General features: G+C 37.2%; 1 protein-coding gene and 1 pseudogene across 13 annotated transcripts in view; both read left to right on the top strand.

The window, feature by feature from the left end:
* ZCCHC7 (zinc finger CCHC-type containing 7) overlaps positions 1 to 11375 on the top strand; it is a 279525-nt gene that overhangs the window by 62452 nt on the left and 205698 nt on the right. The gene's annotated exons all lie outside the window — the stretch shown is intronic.
* Positions 439 to 11375, top strand: part of LOC141583756 (large ribosomal subunit protein eL36-like) — a 34913-nt pseudogene continuing 23976 nt past the window's right edge.

Consider the following 11375-nt stretch of genomic DNA (forward strand, 5'->3'; position numbering starts at 1 on the left):
TGCCTGGGCTCAAGTGATCCTCCCACCCCAGCCTCTCAAAGTGATAGGATTAGGTGTGTGCCACCATGCCCCGCCCCTGAGGTTGGCTGGTTGGTTGGTTGGTTCCTCCAATCCCTACCACCACCCATCCACCTCCTCTCCCCACTTCTCCTCCCATCCTATGCGCAGACCCTACGGTTAAGTAGGTTGGTTTGCTCCCTCCCTCCTTAGGATTTCAGATTCCTTTCCTTTCCTCTCCTCTCCTCTCCTCTCCTCTCCTCTCCTCTCCTCTCCTCTCCCCTCCCCTCCCCTCCCCTCCCCTCCCCTCCCCTCCCCTCCCCTCCCCTCCCCTCCGCTCTCCTTTTTCCTTTCCTTTTTTCTTTCCTTTCCTTTCCCTTCCCTTTCCCTTCCCTTCCTTTCCTTTCTTCCTTTCCTTCCTTCCTTTTTTCCTTCCTCCCCTTCCTCCCCTTCCTCTCCTTCCTTCCCTTCCTTCCTTCTTTCCTTCCTTCCTTCTTCCCTCCCAGACTGAATATTTTCTATAAATCTATCTTCAAGTTCACTGACTCTTTCATTATCAGTTTAGCTATCTGCCTGTCTAATGGGATTTTCAGTTTCTGAATTTTCCATTAGATTCTTCTTTATATCTTCTATTTTTTGAGGTGACTTTCCATATTTCTGTTCATCCGAGAGTATTTGCCCGTGGCTTTAAAGTCTTGGTAAGGTAAATCCGTAATCGCAGACAGTCCAATATTTGACACACAGGCTGGACAGATTTGAATAAGACTGCAAAGGTTTTGTAAAGGAAACGCATTTGAATTACCACTTAGAGAAGGCTGGTTATTTTAGGGTTAATCCCATGCATGCACAGTTTGGAGGGGTAAGCCTAGGAGTTTAAAAAAAACTTATTGGGCCACTTTCCTGACCTTCTCGCTCTTTGTAATCTCTCTGGTACTTTTTGGTTGCCTAGTCCTACCCTCTTTATACTTCCAGTTACAGAGCTGGAGCTTTATTTAGTTACTCTCTTCTGCTTGCAGCTGTGCCCATACTGGGGCCAGCTAGCAGGAGACAGAAAAAAATTAAGCAACAAGAATTCTTGCCACACTCTTGATGAGGCAGGTTTGCTACCTCAGAGTTTTAGACTTCTGCAGACCCCACTGTTGCTACTGTCACTGCTTCTACCACCATCTTGATTGCTAAGGGGCTGGGTACAGAGGATGTTGAAAAGAAAAAAAAAACCTAGGGAATTTTCTTCATTCTAAGTATTAGGAGACTTTGTTCCTGCTCCTCAAGCTAGAACTAGAGGGCTTCTTACAGAGCTCTTTGTCTATCCCTGCCTACTTCCAGATTTCAGCTGCTTTGAGTCTAGGCCAGAGGATACTAAAGGGGGGAAAATGGTAAACCATCTGGTTGATGTTAATATAAATTCTCATCTCATTCCCCAGTCTGCCTCAACTAGCTGCTTTATGCATTGTCCAGGTTTTTTGGATTCAGTGGAAAAGACAAGGTAGCTTGTGCTTATTCCATTTTACCTGGAGTTGGAACTCCTAATATATTTTGAAATCACCAAAAATGTTAAAACATGAAATAACTGTAACTCTAATTTATGGGTTTCCCAATATTCTTTGACTTTATTCTTCACATTTAAGAATACATGCATTAGAACCCACACAAGGAAACGGTCCCATTTCTGGGTGCTTGAAAGACATTTTGGGCGCTTGAAGCCATTGAAACTTTTGCTGCCTCAGAGAAGCAGGATAATTAAATTTTTGCCTATGGAAAAAAGTAATTTACCTATTTTTATGTTTTTTCTAATTTGTCATAAGATTATAGACCAAAGATCTAACAGCTGTTTTCTAGAACAAGTTTCTTTTTGTTTGTTGTAGTTATTTGAAGTATATTAGGTTTTTCTTCTTTTAAATCACTAGTATATTTTGAAAGTATATTGAACTTTTTTTGTCATATTTTTTCTCCTCTTTTACATTTCTTCTTACCTTTTTGTCCTTTATGTTTTTTACACTGTATTTCTTTAGATTCTTCACCCCTACTCTCCATGCTCCCTACTTCCACCCCACTAAAATGATGGATAGGATTTATGTAGGGGTGCTGCTCTGAGAGTTTGAACTCTGATTGAGAGAAAATCCCCACCCCCAAAGGCTGTCTGCATCAGCTGTCCCCCTGGCTAATTAGAATTCCAAAGGGCATTAATAACCATTTAAATTAATCCGATTATACCTGCAGTTGCTAAGGTAAGGTTCAGGCTGTTTAACCCTCTATTAATGAACGCAAACATGAATCAGAACTGGGTAGGAATTTTACACTTTATTTTCGTTTTTACCCAAAAAAAGAAAACCATTTCACCTGCCCTTTGTAGCAGTCTAGGTTGCAACAATGTAAGGAAGCCTTGCCATTAATTCAGCCTTCATTCATAGACCAAAGCTAAATTGCTCCATCTTGTGAAAATGCATTTGCATTGTTTGTAAAAGTCCTTTGGGGGCAGAGCTGTAGAAAACCACCTAACAGCAAATAATCCTTTAGTTAAATGCAAAGGTATTATAAAGAGCTAAAAATGCACTTCCAGCAACTAATGTTACAATGATAATTTGACAATAGTAGTCTCCCAAGGGGCATTAAACAGGTGGAAAAAGAGCTACAGTTCCACACAACTTTAGTTAAAAAGGAGTGGAAATTGAATGACCAGTCTTAAGAGCCAGAAGAAAGTCTATAGGGTTATGTAGTCCAGATTCTTTCATATAGGAATTCTTTCTCCAACATAGTAGACATGGTCACCTAGTTTCTTTGTAAACATCTCAGTTACAGCAAGTATTAATAAGGCAACCCATCTCATAATCAGATACCTTGTTATTGTCAGAGAATCCTGATCTGAAATTAATAACTATTATTTTTCTTTCATTTTATCTCTTGAGCCGTATCAAATTATTGCAGTATAGCTCGTTGCCCTCATTCCTATTCCCTGACCTTACCATATTTTCTTCTTTAGATCAGGTGTGTATTACAGGGGATTTTTGAAATGTAGAACTTTATGGGAGAATAAAATGTTCAGTAACATGGTTGTAAGAGAGCACTTTTCATACATGGTTGAAGCTGAAAATTTTTAAAGCAAGAAAAGGGTCAGATGAAATATCTTTCCATGTAATCAGCTATTTCTTGAAGAGTTATTCCTTTTACTGTTAATGTGTGTGTCACTTGTGGAAAAGCCTAGATTCAAGAACTAAGAAAAATTGGTTTGAGAAAAAGACGTCTACTGGAATCTGTATGGCAGTTCTTCAACAAAGATATCTGTTAGTCAATAGATGTCATCCCCAACACCTGTCTAAAATGATTCATGTCTTTTCCTGATTACCACTTACAGATTTTTCCCTTTTTTAAGAAAACTTTACACAAAATGTAAACTTCATACATTGGGATTATTCCTTAGTCTGAATCTTTTCTTTGAATGAAATAAGCTTTGGGATGCTTATTTAGATGTTCAATGGAACAGTGTGGAGAACAGTAATTGTGTTTGGGCTAAAGAATTAATCCATTTAGTCATGGGAAGCTCTACTTAGCTTTTCCATAGCAGCTGAATTGTGGTGCAACTTTGGGGCTATTTTAGGATTGTAACCTTAAATAGAAATGAAAGTTTATTTGTATTGATGAACATATGCTTTTGAATAATGAGCCATTGACTTGATACCAATGAAAGTGAAGTTGTTTTTCAATTCAGTTATTTTATGTTTGAACATGAATTAAAAGCTACATCTTTGTATTGCTGAAATAAAAAAAAATCAGTAACATTTTAACAGAAAGTGTTTTAATAAGCACTGAATATGGTGGCTTCAGAAGGGTTGTAGCTTTAAAAAATTCTTAGGTTATTAGTACACTTTTGTACTGTGTAAATCAGACATTGTAACAAATTTATTTTTATTAACTAAAATTCTCCTATAATAGAAAATTTTACTGCATTTTGACATCCATCAGGCCAAAGAAAGATGTTCAGAGAGTCTTATTTCTGTCTCACCAATAATTGTCCCATATTTTATGTAAAACATTCTTTAAAATTGTTTAAACGATTGCACAAAAGGAAATTTTCCAAGGGATGTAAGTTGCCTGCCACTGTACTATGGTCTGCCAGTGTCTACAGCCTGGAGAAAAATCTAGTAGCTGTTTAAAAAAAAAAAAAATTGTGTTTATCATAGCCTGTTTATGTTGTTGAATTTTCTGTTGTTTTATATACAATTTTATATGAGCTACCACTAATTAATGCAGTTTATATGCAGTGTCTATCCTCAGCAAGGAATGAGGTCGTAATCCTGGCCTGCTACAAAATATATGCTACAAAAGCTGGGCATATATCTACCAAGGAAGAATTTATCTGCCTTTAGGAATTTCTCTCTCCCTCTTTCCTAATCAGTGCAAATCCATCAGAGTCACCTGAAATCTCATCTTTTCCATGAAGCTTGGCCTGTGTGACCCATGTAACCTGATATCCTCGTCTTCAAAATTATGGTTTGAACGCCTAGCCCCTTTCCCTCTTGCAGCATTTTCATTATGATTTTCAGGCTTACATTCAAACTCAGACATTGCTAATATTCTTTGAACTCCTCTCTGGCACTTAACTTTCCTATCCCACACAATTAAGTACTCTGACTAATCTTATACTTAGGGTGAAGTTTTCATACAAATGTGGATATGTTGAAAATAGGCTCTAAAGAATTGGATACCTGCTAATCTATGATAGTGGCCTTTCAGTATATTAAAGAATAATTCTCTTTTTGAGTGAGTATTTTTAATAGAAAATTAGATAATGGTTAAAACTCAAATTGGAGTACTTGATTCCACTGTGATTTAAGAGATAATACAGAGGTCCTATAAGAGACTTTAGAGTTTACTTATACATAGTAAGTGGTAGGTCCGTGTAGAGTTAAGTAGCAAGAGCCTTGCAACTCAAGAGCAAGACTCTTAGATAATATAGGTAGAGAGTCAAGCAGAATGAAACAGTGGATTTAGTGTAGGGAATGGAATTATTTGGAGTAATGGTATTGGGAAAACATGTCTGAATAGGTAATAGAGAGTGTGTGGAGTTAATACAGACTCTGGAGGTACTTGGAGGATTGGGGTAGAGCTTGGTGTTGCACAGATATTGTACCTTAAGCTTAAGTGGTGTATTGTTGATTTTTATGGAGCATTTATTCCTTTTTTTTTTTTAAATTTATTCTTTTTAAAGGGAAGATTTATTTGGGTAGTGTCCTTGTTAACTTCAAGAAGGCTTCTCTGTGAAATTATGCTGGAATTCATTTTAAGGATGTAAATCCCATAAATCCACAGCTTGGGTAACAAATTGAATCACTAACAAATAGAAGGAATTTAAGAGAAAAATCCTGTTTATAGAAGAATTGCTGATATTATATTACAAACAGTTATTATATATACAAATTCTCTATCCAAAGGATGTCCTTGTATGTTGTTGAAATCATTGTCACTGCCTACTCTCTTTTGAGTATAGAAGAACAAGAACTCAGATTTCTTGGATTCTCTCTTTCTCTCTCATTTCTTTTTTTTTTTTTTTTTTTTTTTGAAATGGGATCTCACTCTGTTGCCCAGGCTGGAGTACATTGGCACGAGCTTGGTTTATTGTAACCTCCACCTCCCAGGTTCAAGCGATTCTTACACCTCAGCCTCCCTAGTAGCTAGGATTACAGGTGTGCACCACCACACCTGGTTAGTTTTGTATTTTTAGTGAAGATGGGGTTTCACCATGTTGGCTAGGCTGGTGTCAAATTCCTGACCTCAAGAGATCCGCCCACCTTGGACTCCCAAAGTGCTGGGATTACAGGCGTGAGACACTGCGCCCGGCCAGATTTTTTATAACAGCAGATCCCTTATAAATGTATCCCTTTGTACACCTAAATGCCTGAATCATATATTTGACAAATTTATTAAACAAAAATCTGTTATTTAATTCACCACTAGGAACGTTGCAGAAGAAACTACAAAATAAGTTTTTTTTGTTTATTCTCTTATCTCCTTTAGATATGTGAAAAATACCACTCATAAGCCGTGTTTGTGATATGATCATGCAAACCAGTCTGTTTTGCCTCTAATGTAGCAGTTTAATGAGGGGGAAGATGACTATCCTGGGGTGAATATAAAATGTGTCATGAAAAGGAAACAATTGCTTGTGAATCCTGGAGAATCTGGTTAAGGGAGTATTTGAATATGTGGAGGAAAAGAAAAGGCATTGTAAACCGGAAGAATAGATAGGGAGAACAGTTTGAGCAAATTGTTTTAGGAGGTATCTTTAATGTAGTAAAGACTTATTATAACTTAATGTGGTAGTGATTTAATATGAATCAGCTGGAAGAGACACTACCTACAAAACTAGTAATTTAGTCCAAAGTTTGAGGAGCAACTTATACTAGGTTGGTAATGGTATTAGTGCAAGTAAATAAAATACTACCAAAATAATTTTGAAATTAGTCACCAGGACTTAATGACTTGTTAAAAATGTTAATGGAGAGAAGAGAGATTGTAGGTTTGTGTGATTTTAAAAATAATTCAACCACTGATAGCAATAGGGAAGTTGAAAGGAAGGGCACAGTCCAGTTTAGTTTTACATGTGTGGGGTTTGAATTTTCTGTATTTGATTTTGGTGAAGGAATTATGAGGATACTTCAAAAAATAAGTCTAGAATGTTAGTGTCAAATTCAGATAGAGAAATAATATGTAATTTTTTGGACATGGAATGAAAATCCCAGAAATCAAATAATGCACCAGTTTTATGATTTTGGCACACTCAAACTTCTGCCCTCTGTTTCTCTGGGTTACTCTGTCCAGTACAAAAATAGGCTTGCTATGTATTTTGAATGAATAATCAAAGAGTGAATGGTTCTTCGTGACAAAGCTGTTTATTATAGATGCAGCCATTTTGCCATATCTCTGATGGAACTAATAATAATTGTGTCTACTTAATTTTGATAGTAAGTCCTGTGTCTCAGGTTGTTCAAATGAACAAATAAAACTTTCGATTTTTATGGCAGATAAAAGAATATTTGAAATGGAAGGAGACCTGATGCAAAGAAAAAGACATTATTTTTAGTGGTGCAGCGATTTTGGGACTACTTACAGTAGAACCTATTCTTTATAGAGAATATTGTGTTTTATTTTTCTATTTTGTTTTTCTTTGCTATCTAGCTTTGTTTCATAGTGAACATTTTTAGCACCATAAAAGTTAATGTAATCAGATTTAGCAGATTATTATTTAAATCTGTGCATTTAAAATTAACTTCTTGCTCCAGTGTTCATTTTTGGATTTTCTGTTTTTTATATAAATATTTGATTAAAAAGCTTTCTGTTTAATAAAATTTAGTGTTATTATTTTAATGTCATTTGAGGACATTTTAAAAACCCTCACAAAATATCTAGGATATTGTTTTAATCTATAGCCTTCTAAGTAGAAATTTTAAAAATTGGGAGGTACACTTTTTTGTGTGAAGAATAAAGCTTGTATTAATGACATTACGTATTGGATAGTATTTTAATAATTATTAAAATGATTAAAATTTGTTATATGTTAAACATTTAAGTGCATGTTGAGTTTATCATTTGAATACATAGTACTCTTTTAAATTATTTGTGTGTTATGAAGAAAAGGTCACTATGTTTTATTTTTATAAGGTAGAAAAACAATCCAGAATGATAATCAAAGCCAAGGTAGAGGAACTTGTTAAACACTTTAAAATTAGACTTCCCCCATACCCCCAACCTCTAGTGTGATACTTTGAAGGCAGCTGCTACAGATAAACTCTGGAGCCCCAGATGGTGGTTGCCTAATCCTCATGAGAATTCATGTCCTGGAAGCAGCTCTTATCTCTTCAGACCTGACATTGTCTGTGAGCTTTTGCTAAGGAGGGAATAATATAAACATGCTATGCATGAGTTTCACTTCTTGAATATGTCAAAGACACAGGAAGTTGTAACAAAGTATAAGAAGAACCGAGTTCACATTTATTGAAAATGTTATATAAAGCAGTTGATGTTAGCTTGTGATGAGTGATGGGGTGCGGTCTGGAAAGAAAGGCACAGTGAACTTTTTTTTGAGGGGAGAAGTGAAAATGCCGGTCTCAGTGTTATGATTTCAGAGATGTAGGTTTGTCCTTAAGTGTGCAGTACCCAGAAAAATTCAGTTATTTGATCTAATGTAAGAATGTAGAATAATCATCCCTTCTGTAAATGAATATTCTGGCTTTTATTTTCTATGCAGTAGTCCTCTCTGTTTCAAAAGTCAAAACAGCAATTGCACTATTCTGGATTTGATGTTTTGTTTAGAAAAAGTTCCTGAAATCTGATCTGTGAGATCTGGGCAAGTGACAACTACAAATGGTTGTCTATTTGGCATAGCAGCCAAATGTTCTGAAGTAAAATTGTGGATACTTTATCTGCCTAAGGCAGTGTCTCATTTAATATATGAGCAGGGATGTTGGCATTGCCATCATGAATAATTGTTGCATCAACCACCACTTGATGTTATGACTCTATAAGGAATAAGGGGGGGTTCCCATCATAGAAAATGATAAAATTTGTAATCAAATGGGAAACTGTAGTGTTCCTTTTAAAGCCTAAGCCTGTCTTTCAAATCTGAGATCTCTTTCCTCTGAATAACCTGTTATCCAATCACTCTGGCTCTCTTACTTGTCCCAGAATCTGTGGTGCCCTGTTACGTTTTCATACCTTTTTTCATTTTATTTCATCATTCTGTAGAGCCCTTCCTCAAAAAAGCTTCTATTCATCCCATGAGACCTAGCTAAAATATCACTTGTTCTGTGGAGTCTTTCTCAGACTGAATCATTTTATTTTCTCCCAGAATGCTATAACCAGAGTAATCTTTGTAAATTAAAGATTTGATTATGCCTCAAAAAAAAGTTTTGATAGTAATTACATTTTATATCAAACTTAGTGTATCAGCCTAGTTGTCTCTGTCTTCATTTGTCCAGCTGATCACATATCTTTGTCACAGAACAACTTGCTGTTATTCCTTCCTCTGAGTCTACTTTATGCTCTCTTTTGCCCTGGAGTGCTCCCATTTCTGTCCATTTTAGTCTTCCTCATTTTTAAAGACCTAGAGTCTATGAGGAATTAAGATAATACAAAGTGGTAAGTGTTTGGTGCCAAAAGAGAAAGAATTCAGTTGGCATACTTACGGAAGGCATATTATAAGTATGTTGTGTTTGCCTTGTCTGTTCGATTGGGAGGTCCTAATGATAGAGCTTGCTCCTTTAAACTTGTGTATACCCTGCAGTGTCTACTACAGTATCTGAGGAAGAGGTATAGGAGGAGATTTATTTGAAAGCTGAATAAGAAAGAACTGGGTAAAACCTGGGCTTGGTTAGATAGGATAGGTGATAGAGTGAAGGAGGAGGCAGCAAAGACATGTTTAGTAAGTTTTTTGCATTGAATTAACTGATTGACCTTTGTTATGTTTGTCATATTTTCCTTGCTCTTTGAAATTCTTTTGCCCAGTGTATGCTAAAGTAGTCTGAAACAAACTACCTACCACCTGTATCTCTTAATCTACCCACTGAGCTCATTTTTTATTGCTTCCTTTTTCTGTCACATTTGCCACACCCTCACCACCTGTATTCTCTTGGGTTCTGTTTCCCTAGCACTTTAAATGGCTAATGAAAACATGCTCCAGATGATACTGTTTTCATCATGGTATCTCGCCACTTTGTTTTCTTGTTTAAAAGAACAAACAGCAAAAGAAAAAGACACAAACTGCTGGTTTATAGCCTAGCTGGCTCAGATTTCTGGAATTCTTGTCTTTGCTATTCTGTCATTCATGGTTTCTAATGTTTCTTTTTCTTTTCTTTCTCTTCTCTCTCTTTTCTTTCCTTTTTTTTTTTTTTTTTTGAGACGGAGTTTTGCTCTTGTTACCCAGGCTGGAGTGCAATGGCGCGATCTCAGCTCACCGCAACCTCCGCCTCCTGGGTTCAGGCAATTCTCCTGCCTCAGCCTCCCGAGAAGCTGGGACTACAGGCGTGCGCCACCATGCCCAGGTAATTTTTGTATTTTTAGTAGAGACGGGATTTCACCATGTTGACCAGAATGGTCTCGATGTCTTGACCTCGTGATCTACCCGTCTCGGCCTCCCAACGTGCTGGGATTATAGGTGTGAGCCACCGCGCCCGGCCCCCTTTTTAAAAAAAAAAGAAAAAAAAAAAAAAAAAAAAGATGGAGTTTCACTCTTGTTGCCCGGGCTGGAGTGCAATGTCGTGATCTTGGCTCACTGTAACCTCCGCCTCCTGGGTTCAGGCGATTCTTCTGCCTAAGCCTTCCAAGTAGTTGGGATTACAGGTGCCTACCACCATGTCCTCATAATTTTTTGTATTTTTAGTACAGATGGGGTTTCACCATGTTGGTCAGGCTGGTCTTGAACTCCTGACCTCAGGCAATTCGTCTGCCTTGGCCTCCCAAAGTGCTGGGATTACAGGCGTGAGTCACTGTGCTAGGCCCTACTGTTTCTTTTTCTTAACTCACACTGCTCCCATTTCTGCCTTCCCATTTGTGCACCACCATTTTTTTTTCTTCTTTTTTCTTTTTTCTTTTTTTTTTTTTTTTTTTTTGAGACAGAGTTTCGCTCTTGTTACCCAGGCTGGAGTGCAATGGCGAATGGCGCGATCTCGGCTCACCGCAACCTCCACCTCCTGGGTTCAGGCAATTCTCCTGCCTCAGCCTCCTGAGTAGCTGGGATTACAGGCACGCACCACCATGCCCAGCCAATTTTTTGTATTTTTTAGTAGAGACGGGGTTTCACCCTGTTGACCAGGATGGTCTCGATCTCTTGACCTCGTGATCCACCCGCCTCGGCCTCCCAAAGTGCTGGGATTACAGGCTTGAGCCACCGTGCCCGGCCCACCACCATTATTATAAATGCTTTATATTCTCTCTCTTGATTGGGTTACACATTCTTTTATTCTTACTTCCTATTCTTAATCCTTTGTATTTTCTCTGTCATTTTGTTTTTCTAATTTCCTCTCTATTTTTCTGTTTTCTTCTCCATATTCACTTCCTTTTTTAAATTATCTTTCAGCTCTCATCCTTTTTTCATTCTTCACTGTGTATCATTAAAAAATAAAAACAAACGCAAAAATGAAAGATAAAACTCCTGGCTGTATCCAGGCCTCATTTTGTGCTTAATTTCCATATTTCCCATTGCTTTAATTAGAGCTGACACCAGGTTTTCCCCTTCATTTATGACTTTTCATTGCTTTCTTCATATTCTTTCCCCATAACAAATCTTAAAAAGCTGTAATCCCAAATATTCTCCATCATCATCATTTCCGATTCCATGTGCTTGCTTCTTCCATTTTTCTTTCAGTGATTTTATATGTGTGTGTTTA

This window comes from Saimiri boliviensis, chromosome 2, assembly GCF_048565385.1.
Source record: "Saimiri boliviensis isolate mSaiBol1 chromosome 2, mSaiBol1.pri, whole genome shotgun sequence".
Taxonomy (NCBI): Eukaryota; Metazoa; Chordata; class Mammalia; order Primates; family Cebidae; genus Saimiri; species Saimiri boliviensis.